This window comes from Salvelinus fontinalis, chromosome 5, assembly GCF_029448725.1.
Source record: "Salvelinus fontinalis isolate EN_2023a chromosome 5, ASM2944872v1, whole genome shotgun sequence".
NCBI lineage: Eukaryota > Metazoa > Chordata > Actinopteri > Salmoniformes > Salmonidae > Salvelinus > Salvelinus fontinalis.
Window position 1 is genome coordinate 6,750,015 of NC_074669.1, and position 18,128 is coordinate 6,768,142.

The following is an 18,128-nucleotide window of genomic DNA, read 5'->3' on the forward strand; positions in this document are numbered from 1 at the left end:
TTCCCCCCACTTCTGATGATCCCAGAATCTCAGAACCTTCTGGATGAACATTCCGTGGCTCGGGTGTTTGATGTCCTTGATGATATTTTGTTGCCTTCCTGTGACATCAGGTGCCGTCGGTGTCCTGGGGGGCAGGCAGTGTTCCCCCGGTGATGCGTTGGGCAGACCACTCCACCCTCTGGAGAGCCCTGTGGTTGCGGGTGGTGCAGTTGCCGTACCAGGCGGTGATACAGCCCAACAGGATGCTCTCAATTGTACATCTGTAAAAGTTTGTAAGGGTTGCTGTTACGCCTTCTTCACCACACGGTCTGTGTGGGTGGACCATTTCAGATTGTCAGTGATGTGTACACTGAGGAACTTGAAGCTTTCCACCTTCTCCACTACGGTTCCGTCGATGTGGATAGGGGCGTACTCCCTCTGCTGTTTCCTGAAGTCCACGATCATCTCTTTCGTTTTGTTGACATCTCGTCATTGTTGGTAATCAGGTCTACCACTGTTGTGTTGTCTGCAAACTTGATGATTGAGTTGGAGGTGTGCAAGGCCACACACTCATGGGTGAACACAGTACAGTTTGGGACCCAATCTCTGTCTTATCCTAGTGTCTTTATCTCTAACTCTATCTCCATTGTACCATTTTATTTCTTATTTTATGTAACTGCATGGGTTGTGTGTGTCAAACAGGTGAGTGAGCGAGGTGTACACATGAGTGACTTTAAAAAAAAATATATATATAACCTTTATTTAACTAGGCAAGTCAGTTAAAAAATTCTTGTTTACAATGACGGCCTAAGAACAGTGGTTCAACTGCCTGTTCAGGGGCAGAACAACAGATTTCTACCTTGTCAGCTCGGGATTCGATCAAGCAAACACGAGGCTACATGCCGCCCAAAATGACTTGACCAGTGATTTGACCAGTGAGAACTAATCAACTCAAACTACTGGGTGATTATCATGAAACCAGTTTTAAACCTGTCTGTAACAAATTGAGTTACAAAACCATGATGCATTTGCAAAAATCAACTATTATTCTGAGGACTAAGATTTCTAGTTTTTGGCAAAGTGTCCTAAATACATTTTCGACAGAATTTTGTAAACTTTCACCCCAAATTCTCATTACTGAAATGTGTCCGGGTTATATTCTCTATTTGAATAAAACAGAAAATATGTTGCTGTAGTTTGTCCATTGGTCTCCCACTGTCTACCTCAGTCTCCCACTGTCTACCTCAGTCTCCCACTGTCTACCTCAGTCTCCCACTGTCTACCTCAGTCTCCCACTGTCTACCTCAGTCTCCCACTGTCTACCTCAGTCTCCTACTGTCTACCTCAGTCTCCTACTGTCTACCTCAGTCTCCTACTGTCTACCTCAGTCTCCCACTGTCTACCTCAGTCTCCCACTGTCTACCTCAGTCTCCCACTGTCTACCTCAGTCTCCCACTATCTACCTCAGTCTCCCACTGTCTACCTCAGTCTCCCACTGTCTACCTCAGTCTCCCACTGTCTACCTCAGTCTCCCACTGTCTACCTCAGTCTCCCACTGTCTACCTCAGTCTCCCACTATCTACCTCAGTCTCCTACTGTCTACCTCAGTCTCCCACTGTCTACCTCAGTCTCCCACTATCTACCTCAGTCTCCCACTGTCTACCTCAGTCTCCCACTGTCTACCTCAGTCTCCCACTGTCTACCTCAGTCTCCCACTGTCTACCTCAGTCTCCCACTGTCTACCTCAGTCTCCCACTGTCTACCTCAGTCTCCCACTGTCTACCTCAGTCTCCTACTGTACGCCGCTACTGGTGCGTATTCACATGGCATCCAAGGGTACATTGGGAGTGAACAAAGTGGAACTATCATATTATGGGACACAGTGGCATACAGTAGGAGACCGTGGTAGACTGGGGTAGACTGTGGGAGACTGGAGGAGACTGTGGGGGACTGGGGGAGACTGGGGGAGACTGTGGGAGACTGTGGCATACCGTGGAAGACAGAGGGAGACAGTGAATATAGTGGGAGACAGTGGGAGACAGAACGAGACAGTGGGGGACAGTGAATATAGTGGAAGACAGTGAGAGACAGTGGATATCTGCCCCCACTACGCTGTGAGTAAACTTTACGTTTCAAATAAACAGGAGATCTGATACTGCAGCTCACAATTGCATTCCGTGCGTACCGTGTGTATTCCAAACTTCAAAGATGACAACATAAATCTCTCTGCATATTAGAATTTCACTTGTCCCATCTATTTGATATGTTACAGTGCATTTGCACACTACACAGGTGAGGAAAATGTTAACCTGGGACTTTCCAACAGCTACAAAATCCAAATTCAATCCTTGATGACTCTTTATTTCTCCCTTTCCCTCTCACTCTTTCCCTATATTCTTTCTCTTTCTCTCCCTCTCACTCTTTCCCTATATTCTTTCTCTTTCTCTCCCTCTCACTCTTTCCCTATATTCTTTCTCTCCCTCCCTCTCACTCTTTCCCTATATTCTTTCTCTCCCTCCCTCTCACTCTTTCCCTATATTCTTTCTCTTTCTCTCCCTCTCACTCTTTCCCTATATTCTTTCTCTTTCTCTCCCTCTCACTCTTTCCCTATATTCTTTCTCTTTCTCTCCCTCTCACTCTTTCCCTATATTCTTTCTCTTTTTCTCCCTCTTTCCCTATATTCTTTCTCTTTCTCTTTCTCTCCCTCTCACTCTTTCCCTATATTCTTTCTCTCCCTCTCACTCTTTCCCTATATTCTTTCTCTCCCTCTCACTCTTTCCCTATATTCTTTCTCTCCCTCCCTCTCACTCTTTCCCTATATTCTTTCTCTTTCTCTCCCTCTCACTCTTTCCCTATATTCTTTCTCTTTCTCTCCCTCTCACTCTTTCCCTATATTCTTTCTCTTTCTCTCCCTCTCACTCTTTCCCTATATTCTTTCTCTTTTTCTCCCTCTTTCCCTATATTCTTTCTCTTTCTCTTTCTCTCCCTCTCACTCTTTCCCTATATTCTTTCTCTCCCTCTCACTCTTTCCCTATATTCTTTCTCTCCCTCTCACTCTTTCCCTATATTCTTTCTCTCCCTCCCTCTCACTCTTTCCCTATATTCTTTCTCTTTCTCTCCCTCTCACTCTTTCCCTATATTATTTCTCTCCCTCTCCCTCTCTCTTTCCCTCCTCTCTTTCTCTCCCTCTCCCTCTCTCTCTTTCCATCCTCTCTCTCTCTTTCCCTATATTCTTTCTCTCCCTCTCTTTCCCTCCTCTCTCTCTCTTTCCCCCTGCGTGTCAGTCAGCATGTTGTTTACTCTTCAAGACCATATTGGTCCACAGGTGAAATTACAGAGAACTATTAGAATAGTGCAAGGATTACTTACCGATTAAGGGGGTTAAGTTCAACTAGTTAAGTTTAAATGTAGTAGGTGGAAACTCCATTGTGTTGAAGAGAGGGGCTGAAGAAGAGAGAGAGCCTATTTGCCTTGTCAACCTTCCTGTTCTTAATCTCCTCTGATCCTGTTGGAGGTTAAATTCATTAGACCACTGTTAGTTACACACTTCACTCTTGACAGTGGTATAAGACCATGGCTGGTTCATAGTTACACTAGGGCGCCCGCCCAGGCACACACACACAGGCACACACACACAGGCACAGGCACACACACACACAGGCACACACACGCACGTACACACACACATGCACACACACACACGAAAGCACACGAGGGAACACACACACACCACACACACTTTTTCGTCGGATCACAGTCTCCATATATACTGTATATCCATATGGTTAATTGACTTCGACAAAGAACAAAAGCGACGATTAGGGGATTGACGGTTCCACACAGTCACTGATCAGGGGGACTTAGTCATGGCTTTGAAAGAGGTCATCCCTCCCTGCACTATGATTACCAGACCTGTTGCAAAGGAAAGCAAAAATGAGCATTGCTTATGTCCTAGTAGTCCCTCCCTGTCCCTGATGACTTTTTGCAAATCCAATCTATTGTACACGTTGATTCAACGTCATCATTTAGATTTGTTTTGTTATCAAATCAAAGTTTATTGGTTGTGTACACAGTTTAGCAGATGTTATAGCAGGTGCAGCTAAATGCTTATGTTACTAGCTCCTAACAATGCAATAAAATGTCAAACATGTACACAAATTATACAAAAAAATGTAATTAAGGAATGTCATAACGAATCCAATTAACAACCCAAATAGCACTGTAACAGTAATGCAATCTATACGTATATAAACCGGATGATTTTACACAAGATATACTAGGAATGATATGTACAAGAATCCAGCATATAAAACATATTCGGTGTGTAGAAACTAACATACCATGTACAGAAGTAGAAATATTAGAATGAGCTATGTCAAGAATACAGTATTATGTCAAGAATACAGTACAAAACCCCATAGCAAAATGGATAGAATTGCAGGAAATTAGCTTCCAGACCAGAGACTGGAATATGAATACGGTGAGCTCCAAAAGTATTGGGACAGTGACACGATTTGCTCTTTCGGCTATGTACTCCAGCACTTTGGATTTTAAATGACACAATGACTATGAGGTTAAAGTGCAGACTGTCAGCTTTAATTTGAGGTTATGTTCATCCATATCGAGGGAACCGTTTAGAAATGACAGCACTTTTTGTACATTATAGGGGACCAAAAGTATTTGGACAAATTCACTTATACTCCATGTGTATTAAAGTAGTAAAAAGTTAAGTATTTGGTCTCATATTCATAGCATGCAATGACTACACTGTAGTCACTAACATGTTCAACCTCGCCCTGACCCAGTCTGTAATACCTACATGTTTCAAATACCTACATGTTTCATAGTCCTGGTGCCCAAGAACGCCAAGGTGACCAGACTAAATGACTACCGCATCGTATCACTCACATCTGTAGTCAAGAAATGCTTTGAAAGGCTGGTCATGGCTCACATCAACATCATCATCCCAGAAACTCTGGACCCACTCCAATTCCCATACCGCCTAAACAGATCCACAGATGATGCAATCTCTGTTGCACTCCACACTGCCCTTGCCCAACTGGACAAAGGGAATATCTATGTGAGAATGTTGTTCATTGGCTTCAGCTCAGCAGCGTTCAACACCATAGTGTCCTCCAAGCTAATCACTAAGCTAAGGTCCCTGGGACTGAACACCTCCCTCTGACACTGGATCTTGGACATTCTGACGGGACACCCCCAGGTGGTGAGGGTAGGCAACAACACATCTGTCATGCTGAACCCCAACACTGGGGTGCCTCAGGGCTGTGTGCTTAGTCCGCTCCTGTACTCCCTGTTCACCCACGACTGTGTGGCCGTGCACGACTCCAACACCATCGTCAAGTTTGCCAACGACACGACAGTGGTAAGCCTGATCACCGACGACGATGAGGCAGCCTATAGGGAGGAGGTCAGAGACCTGGCAATTTGGTGCCAGGAAAACAACCTCTCCCTCAACGTCAGCAAGACTAAGGAGCTGATGGTGGACTACAGGAAATGGAGGGCCAACCTCGCCCCCATTCATATCGACAGGGCTGTAGGGGAGCGGGTTGAAAGCTTCTAGTTCCTTAGTGTCTACATCACTAAGGACCTATCATGGTCCAAACACACCAACACAGTTGTGAACAGGGCACGACAATGCCTCTTCTCTCTCAGGAGGCTGAAACTATTTTGGCATAGATCCTCAGATCCTCAAAACGTTATACAGCTGCACCATTGAGAGCAGGCCGTGGCTCGGGTGGCTGAGGTCCTTGATGATCTCCTTGGCCTTCTGGTTTGACAACTGCTCGGCATCCAACCACAAGCTGATACAAAAGGTAGTACGTATGGTCCAGTACATCACTGGGGCCAAATTCCCTGCCATCCAGGACCTCTATATCATGCGGTGTCAGAGGATGGGCCTAAAAATTGTCTAAGACTCCAGACACCCAAATCATAGACTGTTCTCTCTGCTACCGTACCGGAGCGCTAAGTCTGGGACCAAAAGGCTCCTGACCAGCTTCTACACCCTAGCCATAAGACCCTTTTTGCAATAACTCTTTTTGACTCTATGCACACACACGGGACTCTTCCCACACACTCACACATACTGTAGATAATGGGAGGGTGAACAGGCCGTTGCTCGGGTGGCTAAGGTCCTTGGTGATCTCCTTGGCCTTCTTGTGACACCGGGTGCTGTAGATGTCCTGGAGGGCAGGCAGTATACCCACGGTAATGTGCTGCACCACCTTCTGGAGAGGCCTGCAGTTGCGGGTGGTGCAGTTGTCGTACCAGGGTTAAGGTCTGATTATAAAGGCATAACCACTGATCTGAAAGGATCGGCATTATATAGGCATAACGACTGATCTAGGGCCTCCCGAGTGGCACAGCAGTCTAAGGCACTGCAGTGCTTGAGGCGTCACTACAGATCCGGGTTCGATCCCGAGCTGTGTCGCAGCCGGCCGCGACCGGGAGACCCATGAGGCAACGCACAATTGGCCCAGCATCATCCGGGTAAGTGGAGGGTTTGGCCGGCCGTTCAATACTACTTGAGTAAAAGTCTAATAGTATTTGGTTCTAAATATACTTAAGTATCAAAAGTAAAAGTAATTGCTAAAATACACTTAAAGTATAAATCATTTCAAATTCCTTATATTAAGCAAAGCAGATGGCACCATTTTCTTGTTTTAAAAATGTGTCATTTACAAACGATGCATTTGTATTTAGTGAGTTTGCCAGATCAGAGGCAGTAGGGAGGACCATGTGTTCTCTTGATAAGTGTGTGAATTGGACCATGTTCCTGTTCTGCTATGCATTCAAAATGTAATGAGTACTTTTGGGTGTCAGGGAAAATGTATGGAGTAAAAAGTACAATATTTTCTTTAGGAATGTAGTGAAGTAAAAGTTGTCAAAAATATAAATAGTAAAGTAAAGATACCCCAAAAAACAAGTAGTACTTTCAAGTATTTTGACTTAAGTACTTTACACCACTGCCGGCCGGGATGTCCTTGTCACATCGCGCTCTAGCGACTCCTGTGGCGGCAGGCCGGGCACATGCACGCGGACACGGTCGCCAGTTGTACGATGTTTCCTCCGACACATTAGTGCGGCTGGCTTCCGGGTTAAGTGAGCAGTGTGTCAAGAAGCAGTGCAGCTCCATGTTTTGGAGGATGCATGGCTCTCGACCTTCGCCTCTCCCAAGTCCATACGGGAGTTGCAGTGATGGGACAAGACTGTAACTACCAATTCGATATCACGAAATTGGGGAGAAAAAGGGCAACAAAAAAAAATTATAAAGGCATAAGCACTGGTCTGAAAGGACCGGCATTATAAAGGCATAACCACTGACCTGAAAGGACCGGCATTATAAAGGCATAACCACTGACCTGAAAGGACCGGCATTATAAAGGCATAACCACTGACCTGAAAGGACCGGCATTATAAAGGCATAACCACTGACCTGAAAGGACCGGCATTATAAAGGCATAACCACTGGTCTGAAAGGACCGGCATTATAAAGGCATAACCACTGACCTGAAAGGACCGGCATTATAAAGGCATAACCACTGACCTGAAAGGACCGGCATTATAAAGGCATGACCACTGACCTGAAAGGACCGGCATTATAAAGGCATAACCACTGACCTGAAAGGACCGGCATTATAAAGGCATAACCACTGGTCTGAAAGGACCGGCATTATAAAGGTATAACCACTGACCTGAAAGGACCGGCATTATAAAGGTATAACCACTGACCTGAAAGGACCGGCATTATAAAGGCATAACCACTGACCTGAAAGGACCGGCATTGCAACATATCACTTAAGTCCCAAATGGCACCCTATTCCCTACATGTGACCCGTTTCAAGAAACATTAAAAAAAAAAAAAAATCATGTATTTTTATCAAAATGCGTTCTGCCTTCTGGAACATGTGAACTTTCATGTGCCTTAATAACAAACTGGTATGCCACGCCATCTGTAAATACGAATAACATTTTGAAATCAGTGGAATTAGAGTATGACAGCTAAAGAGATGGAGAAAACACCTGTCTCCAGATTACATCTTCAAACTAAGGGCAACTGTGTCATGGCATTCGTGACAAGGAGACACGTCCATCATGCATGATGATGTATATGGGTAAGATAGACTAGCGTTAGCTAGCTACATTTTTAGATATTACACATTTCAAATTTTGACAGAAAGTGGTTTCATTTCAAGCTAAAGTGTAGTGTTAGCTAGCTCACGTAAACTGGCTGGCTCCCTACCTAACGTTACATGTATGACGATATTAAGTGGTGAAGATGGGCGACACCTGGAGGTGGTGGAGACAAACACAAGGACAGGTGAAACAAAACAGGGTGACATGATGAATCGTTTACCAATATGGACACCTAGAGTGGTGACAGTGACATCCCTGTGAGACCGTGTAGTACGGCTGCCATTGCAGATCTGAGAGAGTCCAGGTGAGGATTAGAGTGAGTTGCCCCTAGACGCTGATATTGGGTCAGTTTCCGTACTAATGTTTAAGGTTAAGATGGAGGGCAGGGAAGTTGATCCTATATCTGTACCTAGGGAAACTTTACCGCGGAGGGCCAGGTGGCCAGCCCCTGTGGCTTGGAAAAGAACAGGTGAGTTTGATCCTGACCTTTCACCCCCTCAGTTAAAACGAGAAGCAATTATTAACCTGAGCGGTGGCTGCTCTGATGGAATTTCTTAATGGTAGCCTTTAGAGGTATGTCAGCTTTAGGAGACATCAGTTGTTACCTGGCATTGAGGTGAAAGTAAGTTAAACGTATGCACGCACACTCACGCATGCACGTGCATACACACACTCTCACACATACACACACTCTCACACACACACACACACACACACACACACACACACACACACACACACACACACACACACACACACACACACACACACACACACACACACACACACACACACACACACACACACACACACACACACATACAATTCTCCCTAGCAGAATTTTCAGGAGGGTCGCAAAGGCCCCCAAAGCAACATAGGCCCTCTGACACCAAAATAACTGTCATACAATGGTAGGAAAAACACTGCACTAACCAAATGGAAAGAGCATTTCATAACAACAAATACAATCTCCTGCCTTTGTGTTTTGAAAGCCACTGCCTGTGCTTGGTACAGATCATTTAATGGACATTATGTACTCTGAAGAAGAGTGACTCAAACACATTCCCTACAGTACATTTCTTAAGTCTGAGTCTCCCCTTAAGGAGATATGTGACATATGCCACAGGGTGATATGTTGAAGGTGACATATGCCACTGGGTGAGTACCTTCCAAGGTCATCATTAAGTTCGGGGCCTTGGGTCTGAACCCTGCCCTGTGCAACTGGGTCCTGGACTTCCTGATGGGCCACCCCCAACAACACCTCTACTGCGGTGATCCTCAACACAGGGGCCCCACAAGGGTGCGTGCTCAGCCCCCTCCTGTACTCCCTGTTCACCCGTGACTGCGTGGCCACGCACGTCTCAAACTCAATCCTCAAGTTTGCTGACGACACAACAGTGGTAGGCCTGATTACCAACATCAATGAGACAGCCTACAGGGAGGAGATGAGGGCCCTGGCAGAGTGGTGCCAAGAAAATAACCTCTGCCTCAACGCCAACAAAAACGATGGAGCTGATCATGGACTTCAGGAGACAGCAGAGGAAGCACGCCCCAATCCACACCGACAGGGCCACAGTGGAGAAGGTGAAAAGCTTAAAGTTCCTCGGCGTACACATCATTGACAATCTGAAATTCCACACCCACATAGACAGTTAGGTGAAGAGGGCACAACAGTGCCTCTTCAACCTCAGGAGGCTGGTATGGCAACTGTACCGCCCGCAACTGCAGGGCTCTTCAGAGGGTGGTGCGGTCTGCCCAAAGCATCACCGGGGGCACACTGCCTACCCAACAGGACATCTACAGAACCCGGTGTCACACGAAGGCCAAAAAGAATATCAAGGACCTCAGCAACCCGAGCCACAGTCTGTTCACCCGCTACCATCTAGAAGGCAAGGTGAGTATAGGTACATAAAGCTTGGACCGAGAGACTGAAAAACAGCTTCTATCTCAAGGCCATCAGACTGTTAAATAGTCCCCACTAGCCGGGCTCCGCCCAGTTTCCTGCCCTGAACTCAGTAACTGTCACTAGCCGGCTACCACCCGGTGATTCAACCCTGTACCTTAGAGGCTGCTGCCCTATGTACATAGACATGGAATCCCTGGTCACTTTAATAATGTTTACTGTTTTACCCACATCATATGTTTATACTGTATTCTAGTCAAGGCCTATCCTATTTAAATATTGCTGTACATATACTATTCTATCCTACGTATTCTTCAGATATACAACATATTCTATCCATATACTGTCCATGTCTATACATCCCATCATATATTTAAGCAATAAGGCACCTCGGGGGTTTGTGGTATATGGCCAATATACCACGGCGAACGGCTGTTCAAAGCACGACGCAACAGGGAGTGCCTGGATTCAGCCGTTAGCCGTGGTATATTGGCCATATACCACAAACCCCCGAGGTGCCTTATTGCTATTATAAACTTGTTACCAACGTAATTAGAGCAGTAACAAGATTTTTTTTGTCATACCCGTGGTATGCGGTCTGATATACCATGGCTGTCAGCCAATCAGCATTCAGGGCTCGAATCACCCAGTTTATACACTGCTCAAAAAAATAAAGGGAACACTTAAACAACACAATGTAACTCCAAGTCAATCACACTTCTGTGAAATCAAACTGTCCACTTAGGAAGCAACACTGATTGACAATAAATTTCACATGCTGTTGTGCAAATGGAATAGACAAAAGGTGGAAATTATAGGCAATTAGCAAGACACCCCCAAAAAAGGAGTGATTCTGCAGGTGGTGACCACAGACCACTTCTCAGTTCCTATGCTTCCTGGCTGATGTTTTGGTCACTTTTGAATGCTGGCGGTGCTCTCACTCTAGTGGTAGCATGAGACGGAGTCTACAACCCACACAAGTGGCTCAGGTAGTGCAGTTCATCCAGGATGGCACATCAATGCGAGCTGTGGCAAAAAGGTTTGCTGTGTCTGTCAGCGTAGTGTCCAGAGCATGGAGGCGCTACCAGGAGACAGGCCAGTACATCAGGAGACGTGGAGGAGGCCGTAGGAGGGCAACAACCCAGCAGCAGGACCGCTACCTCCGCCTTTGTGCAAGGAGGTGCACTGCCAGAGCCCTGCAAAATGACCTCCAGCAGGCCACAAATGTGCATGTGTCAGCATATGGTCTCACAAGGGGTCTGAGGATCTCATCTCGGTACCTAATGGCAGTCAGGCTACCTCTCGCGAGCACATGGAGGGCTGTGCGGCCCCACAAAGAAATGCCACCCCACACCATGACTGACCCATCGTCAAACCGGTCATGCTGGAGGATGTTGCAGGTAGCAGAACGTTCTCCACTGCGTCTCCAGACTCTGTCACGTCTGTCACATGTGCTCATGTGCTCAGTGTGAACCTGCTTTCATCTGTGAAGAGCACAGGGCGCCAGTGGCGAATTTGCCAATCTTGGTGTTCTCTGGCAAATGCCAAACGTCCTGCACGGTGTTGGGCTGTGAGCACAACCCCCACCTGTGGACGTCGGGCCCTCATACCACCCTCATGGAGTCTGTTTCTGACCGTTTGAGCAGACACATGCACATTTGTGGCCTGCTGGAGGTCATTTTGCAGGGCGCTGGCAGTGCACCTCCTTGCACAAAGGCGGAGGTAGCGGTCCTGCTGCTGGGTTGTTGCCCTCCTCCACGTCTCCTGATGTACTGGCCTGTCTCCTGGTAGCGCCTCCATGCTCTGGACACTACGCTGACAGACACAGCAAACCTTTTTGCCACAGCTCGCATTGATGTGCCATCATGGATTAACTGCACTATCTGAGCCACTTGTGTGGGTTGTAGACTCCGTCTCATGCTACCACTAGAGTGAGAGCACCGCCAGCATTCAAAAGTGACCAAAACATCAGCCAGGAAGCATAGGAACTGAGAAGTGGCCTGTGGTCACCACCTGCAGAATCACTCCTTTTTTGGGGGTGTCTTGCTAATTGCCTATAATTTCCACCTTTTGTCTATTCCATTTGCACAACAGCATGTGAAATTTATTGTCAATCAGTGTTGCTTCCTAAGTGGACAATTTGATTTCACAGAAGTGTGATTGACTTGGAGTTACATTGTGTTGTTTAAGTGTTCCCTTTATTTTTTTGAGCAGTGTATATAAGCACAGTATATATATATATATATATATTGCATTTTTCTACACCCGCAATAACATCTGCTAAATATGTGTATGCGACAAATAACATTATATATGTGTAATGTGACATATGCCACAGGGTGACATGTGTAATGTGATACAGTGCATCTGAAGTCATCTGAGAAGATGAGAGGGGCGAGCGAGGCAAGGAAAGATGTTTGAAGGCTGTCAGTCATCATTGAGGATTGTTGAAGATTACGATGCTGACGATGAAGATCATGATGATTATGGCAATGATGACGACGGTGACGATTGTAATGTTGACGATGATGATGATAATGATGGCTATGATGAAGATGATGATGACGACGATGATGATGACAACGACAATTATGACATTAATGACATTAATGACGATGAGGATGACGATGGCGAAAGACGGTAATGACGACAGCGATGATAATGACCACGATGATGAGTCTTGACATGGCAGCGAGCACAACAACATACTTCGTGCCACGAACACTCACGGTAATGTCTTTACTCCTTAGTGTAAGAAACAGAGGCCTCCAACTCTCCCCTCCAAACATCTTTCTCCCCCCATCCCTTTCTTTATATCTCTCCCTCTTTCTCTTCCTCTTTCTCTCCCTGTATCAGAGACGGTCTCACTGCATGACCTAATGGAAGGAGGATCTCCTTAAAGCCACAGTGGTAATAGAAGAGACAAAAGAACTCGTCCTGGGGAAGCTGCCCTCGCTTGTGGTTTGGAGGCAGAGAGAGGGAAAAAGTGACTAAGCTGCGTGGTTCTTTTCTTCTCTCCACTCCTCCATAAACAGAAAGGGATAAACTAGAAGGAGATCCTATTTAGAACAGGCCCCATTTCAAGGCTAATATAAGTGAAAGAGTGATAGAGCTGGTGGTTTTCCGAAGACGCTGTGGGATGAGGCTGGTGGATTCTCTCGCTGACTATGAGCTGCTCGCTGATCCAGCCTAAGTAAGGAAGCACATCCCAGGCCCAACCTATAGCCTCACCATCTACAGCCAATGAACACATTCAAAAGAGAACCATATGGACCTTGGGTGGGATAGTGACACAGGCTGTGCAGCCAAATTGAAAGAAATAGAGTTGACTTTAGCTTTATTCAAGTGATTTCAATGAATGAGTTAAGTAGTATGGATAGAAATACAACAGGGAGTCCACACCTCGTCAACAACAAAGCCTTTGAAATGGACCTACCTGCCCTGGCCAACAAAGTGGATACGTATAGCCTATCCCCAAACAGTAAATCATTAAAGCCTTCCCACGACGAGGGCTAGGGTCCAATGAGGATAATCTAACTGATGACCTATAGCATAAAGTCCCTCCACCTCTGACGTGGCACCAGGGCCACAAAGAAGACAACTATTATTACTTTAAAACTGGGATGAACCATATGGCACTTTTCTTTAACTTCTCCCAGCTCTACATTTCATATATTTCTCTTGGTAAAACCATTTAAAACTATAGGACTTCAATATTGACAGCTTAATTTGGGCTTTGCAGCAATACGACCATGAAGGCCTGATTCACACGGTCTCCTCTGAACAGTTGAGATGTGTCTGTTACTTTATTTGGGCTGCAATCTGAGGTAGAGGTAACTCTAATGAACTTATCCTCTGCAGCAGAGGTAACTCTGGGTCTTCCTTTCATGTGGCGGTCCTCATGAGATCCAGTTTCATCATAGTGCTTGATGGTTTTTGTGACTGACCTTCATGTCTTAAAGTAATGACAGACTGTAATTTCTCTTTGCTTATTTGAGCTGGTCTTGCCCCAAACATTCCACAAATTAACTTTTAACGAGGCACACCTGTTAATTGAAATGCATTCCATTTGACTACCTCATGAAGCTGGTTGAGAGAATGCCAAGAGTGTGCAAAACTGTCATCAAGGCAAAGGGTGGCTACTTTGAAGAATATATTCTGATTTATTTAACACTTTTTTGGTTACTACATCATTCCATATGTGTTATTTCATAGTTTTGATGTCTTCACTATTATTCTACAATGTAGAAAATAGTAAAAATAAAGAAAAACCCTTGAATGAGTAGGTGTGTCCAAACTTTTGACTTGTACTATTTATCTTTATTTACGAAAAGAGAGAAAGTCCATTAAAAGCCTACTGTAATGTAGACGGGGAGAAAGTCCATTAAAGGCCTACTGTAACGTAGACAGGGAGAAAGTCCATTAAAAGGGATACTGTAATGTAGACGGGGAGAAAGTCCAATAAAAGCCTACTGTAACGTAGACAGGGAGAAAGTCCATTAAAAGGGATACTGTAACGTAGACAGGGAGAAAGTCCATTAAAGGCCTACTGTAACGTAGCGCTGACAGGTTCCTGGAGTGTTGCCTGCCTGTGTGTCTTTAAAAGAGGCCTTTCTACGCCACACTGAAAGCTCCTATTGAGTGAATACAGAGAAACACCCTGACCAGCGTGCTGGTCCAGATCCGTGCGGGGAAGCTATCAAAAGCACTCTGTATGTGAACTAACGGACACGTACAAAGTCAGGTACAGTTTGTTCACCTGAAATGTGACAACACGCAGAAATAAAAAGGAGTGTGCGCCACTGACACGGCCATTCATGCAAGACAGGTACATTCCTTTGTGGCATAACATATGCACCAACAAATCCATGCTTTAAAGTGAAAGTTTCTGCTTTTTTTCCCGACTTCCCTAAGGCATTGTCAATTCCTCCAAACAGTTTTGAAAATTCTTTAGCTGGTTATTTAGCAACATCCAGAATAAGCTTAACTTAAAACAAGTGAACTATCCCTTTAAGATAATGTCTTAGAGAGTAGAAATTAGAATAGACTTAACACTTACAGCAGTAGAGAGACTTCAACACCTTCAGCTCACTTGTGGATCAGAATTGGATTCATGAACGTCTCCTAAAAAAGAGAAAAAACAAGAGATAATTTAAAACAAACAATCAGTGGTGGAAAACGTACCCAATTGTCATACTTGAGTAAAAGTAAAGATACCTTAATAGAAAGTTACTCAAATAAATGTGAAAGTCACCCAGTAAAATCCTACTTGTTTAAAAGTATTTGGTATTACATATAGTTAAGTATCAAAAGTACATTTAATTGCTAAAATATGCTTAAGTATCAAAAGTAAAAGTATAAATAATTTCAAATTCCTTATATTAAGCAAACCAGACGACACCATTTTCTTGTTTTTAAAATGTTTGGATAGCCAGGGGCACACTCCAACACTCAGACATTATTACAGATAGCCAGGGGAACACTCCAACACTCAGACCATTATTACAGATAGCCAGGAACACACTCCAACACTCAGACATTATTACAGATAGCCAGGGGCACACTCCAACACTCAGTCATTATTACAGATAGCCAGGGCCACACTCCAACACTCAGACCATTATTACAGATAGCCAGGGCCACACTCCAACACTCAGACCATTATTACAGATAGCCAGGAACACACTCCAACACTCAGACATTATTACAGATAGCCAGGAACACACTCCAACACTCAGACATTATTACAGATAGCCAGGGGCACACTCCAACACTCAGTCATTATTACAGATAGCCAGGAACACACTCCAACACTCAGACCATTATTACAGATAGCCAGGAACACACTCCAACACTCAGTCATTATGTATAAACAAAGCATTTGTGTTTAGTGAGTCCACCAGATCAGATGCAGTAGGGATGATAAGGGATGTTCTCTTGATAAGTGTGTGAATTGGACCTTTATTTTACTAGGCAAGTCAGTTAAGAACAAATTCTTATTTAAAATGACAGCCTACCGGGGAACAGTGGGTTATAACTGCCTTGTTCAAGGGCAGAACGAGCTACAAAGGTTGAGATTAAATATTTAATTTACTATGATGATATTTACCTCCTTTTGTCTGTTCTATTTTGTTGTACTTTTAAGCATTCAGAATGTAACTAGTACTTTTGGGTATCAGGGAAAATGTATGGAGAAAAAGTACATTATTTTCTTTAGGAATGTAGTGAGGTAAAAGTTGTCAAGTAAAATACAGATACCCAAAAAAACGACTTAGGTAAAAATATTTGAAAGTACTACTTAAGTACTTTACACCACTGCAAACAATCACGTCATTACATTGATATTAAAAATGTATACACATATGGACAGCATATAATGATTACATGGTCATATCTTGCACACTTGATTGCCTTTATGCCATGTTTACATTTGTTCATGGAGTGTAATTTGTGTCTTTATTGGACAGAGAAGAGATAGAAGAGTGTAACATAGGCAGTGGGTCGGAATCGAACTCACGCCGACACTGACCACGAGTCCTCCCAGACCACACAGAATTGTCACTTAATCTGCTATTGTTTTGATTGTAATGAGAAATATCTCATTAGGTTCTGTGTGTATAATTGGGATTCGCTCAGTGTGTGCCCCAAAAACTAAATGTCAGAGCATTTTTAATAAATTACGCTTCTTCTAATTGTTTATCTAACGTCTCCATCTATGCATATAGGCATGCAATGTGCTTCTATACTCGCTGCCTATCCAACAGAGAGCCTCAATGTTGGACAGGAGAGGCAGTGTAACGTAATGGTGCACACACACGGCAGCACATAAATGACAACGCACACTGTATGCAGGCACACAAACCCAGCAACACACCCAACATTAAGATTATTGACCACAGCTTTGAAGCTGGACGTTTGTTAAGCCTTCTCGTAACGTGATTACTGTCGAGGCCGCCGAGATAGGTCACTTTGTCCTCATAAATCTGGAGGGAGAAGAAGGTGGCACCCTAGTCCCTATATGATGTACTACTCTTGACCAGAACTCTATGGGCTCTGGTCAAAAGTAGTGCACTACATAGGGAATAGGATGCCATTTGGAATGCAACGAAGAGTCACTGCCCGACACTGCTCTCACACATCAGTGGAAACGTACCAACTAGTCGTGTGCAACAACTTAGCTTCTAGAGAGCCTTTCTCCTGCATGTGGCTCTGCTGGTTACCGCAAGTTACTAGGGTCAACCTTAATTGATCCACACACACATCTCAAACTACTTGGGTTTGTGGCGCCACGGCAACAAATAAATACATGAGAGAGAGAGAGAGATACACACACAACACACACACAACCAACCTCCAACTGACATCAAAGTAAACTTTATACTGAAACTAAGAGCAGTGCCTAAACCGGTCGAAACAAACATGCCTGTGATTTTACAATTTGAAGCTAATTAAGAGCAATGAAGGAAAGAAGCAAATACAAGACACATTATATTTTATTCATGGCTTAAATCTAGAAAATGATTTTCTCTTAGAACCAACTTATTTTCTCTGAGGGCACAATTTAGAGCAATTCCCACAAGAACAACCCAGAGCCCTTGTGTTCTAGGGAGATCCTAAACTACTTAACAAATACACAGCAGAAAATATAGCTAGAACCATCCAACTCATATCTCTGTTTAATGGAGTAGGGTGAAGTTGCTCCTAGTCACTGATCTTGGGTCATTTTTGCATTTCCATTACTAATGGCTAAGGATAGGATTGAAGGAGGGCATGCTGATCCAAGATCTGTACCTAGCCAAAACTTTACCCCCGGAGCCTGTTTCCAAGTCAGTTTCAAAACAATCACTGCCACATAAAAAAAAGACTTTGCACTAAGTCGAGGTCCCTCGACTGCCGTTCATACTCTCAACCTGTCAGCTCGTCTGAACACGTTCCAAATATCTGCAGAACCAGTTATTCTCTCTTTCTCTCCTCTACTTCATTCTCTCCTCTTTTTCTCCACCACTCAACACACCCTCGCCACTCTATCATCTGCCGCTGGTGGCCTCAACACCTGGAGGACGATTGGTAATCAGAAAGACAGCTGGCT

General features: G+C 44.5%; 1 protein-coding gene across 4 annotated transcripts in view; it reads right to left on the minus strand.

The window, feature by feature from the left end:
- The window catches only part of LOC129854990 (transcription factor SOX-6-like), a 184,290-nt gene that overhangs the window by 146,999 nt on the left and 19,163 nt on the right, over window positions 1–18,128 (minus strand). For all 4 annotated transcript variants that reach the window (XM_055922213.1, XM_055922214.1, XM_055922211.1 and 1 more), the window contains one exon: window positions 15,099–15,163. The gene's annotated coding sequence lies outside the window, so the exon portion shown is untranslated. The remainder of the gene's footprint in view (window positions 1–15,098; window positions 15,164–18,128) is intronic.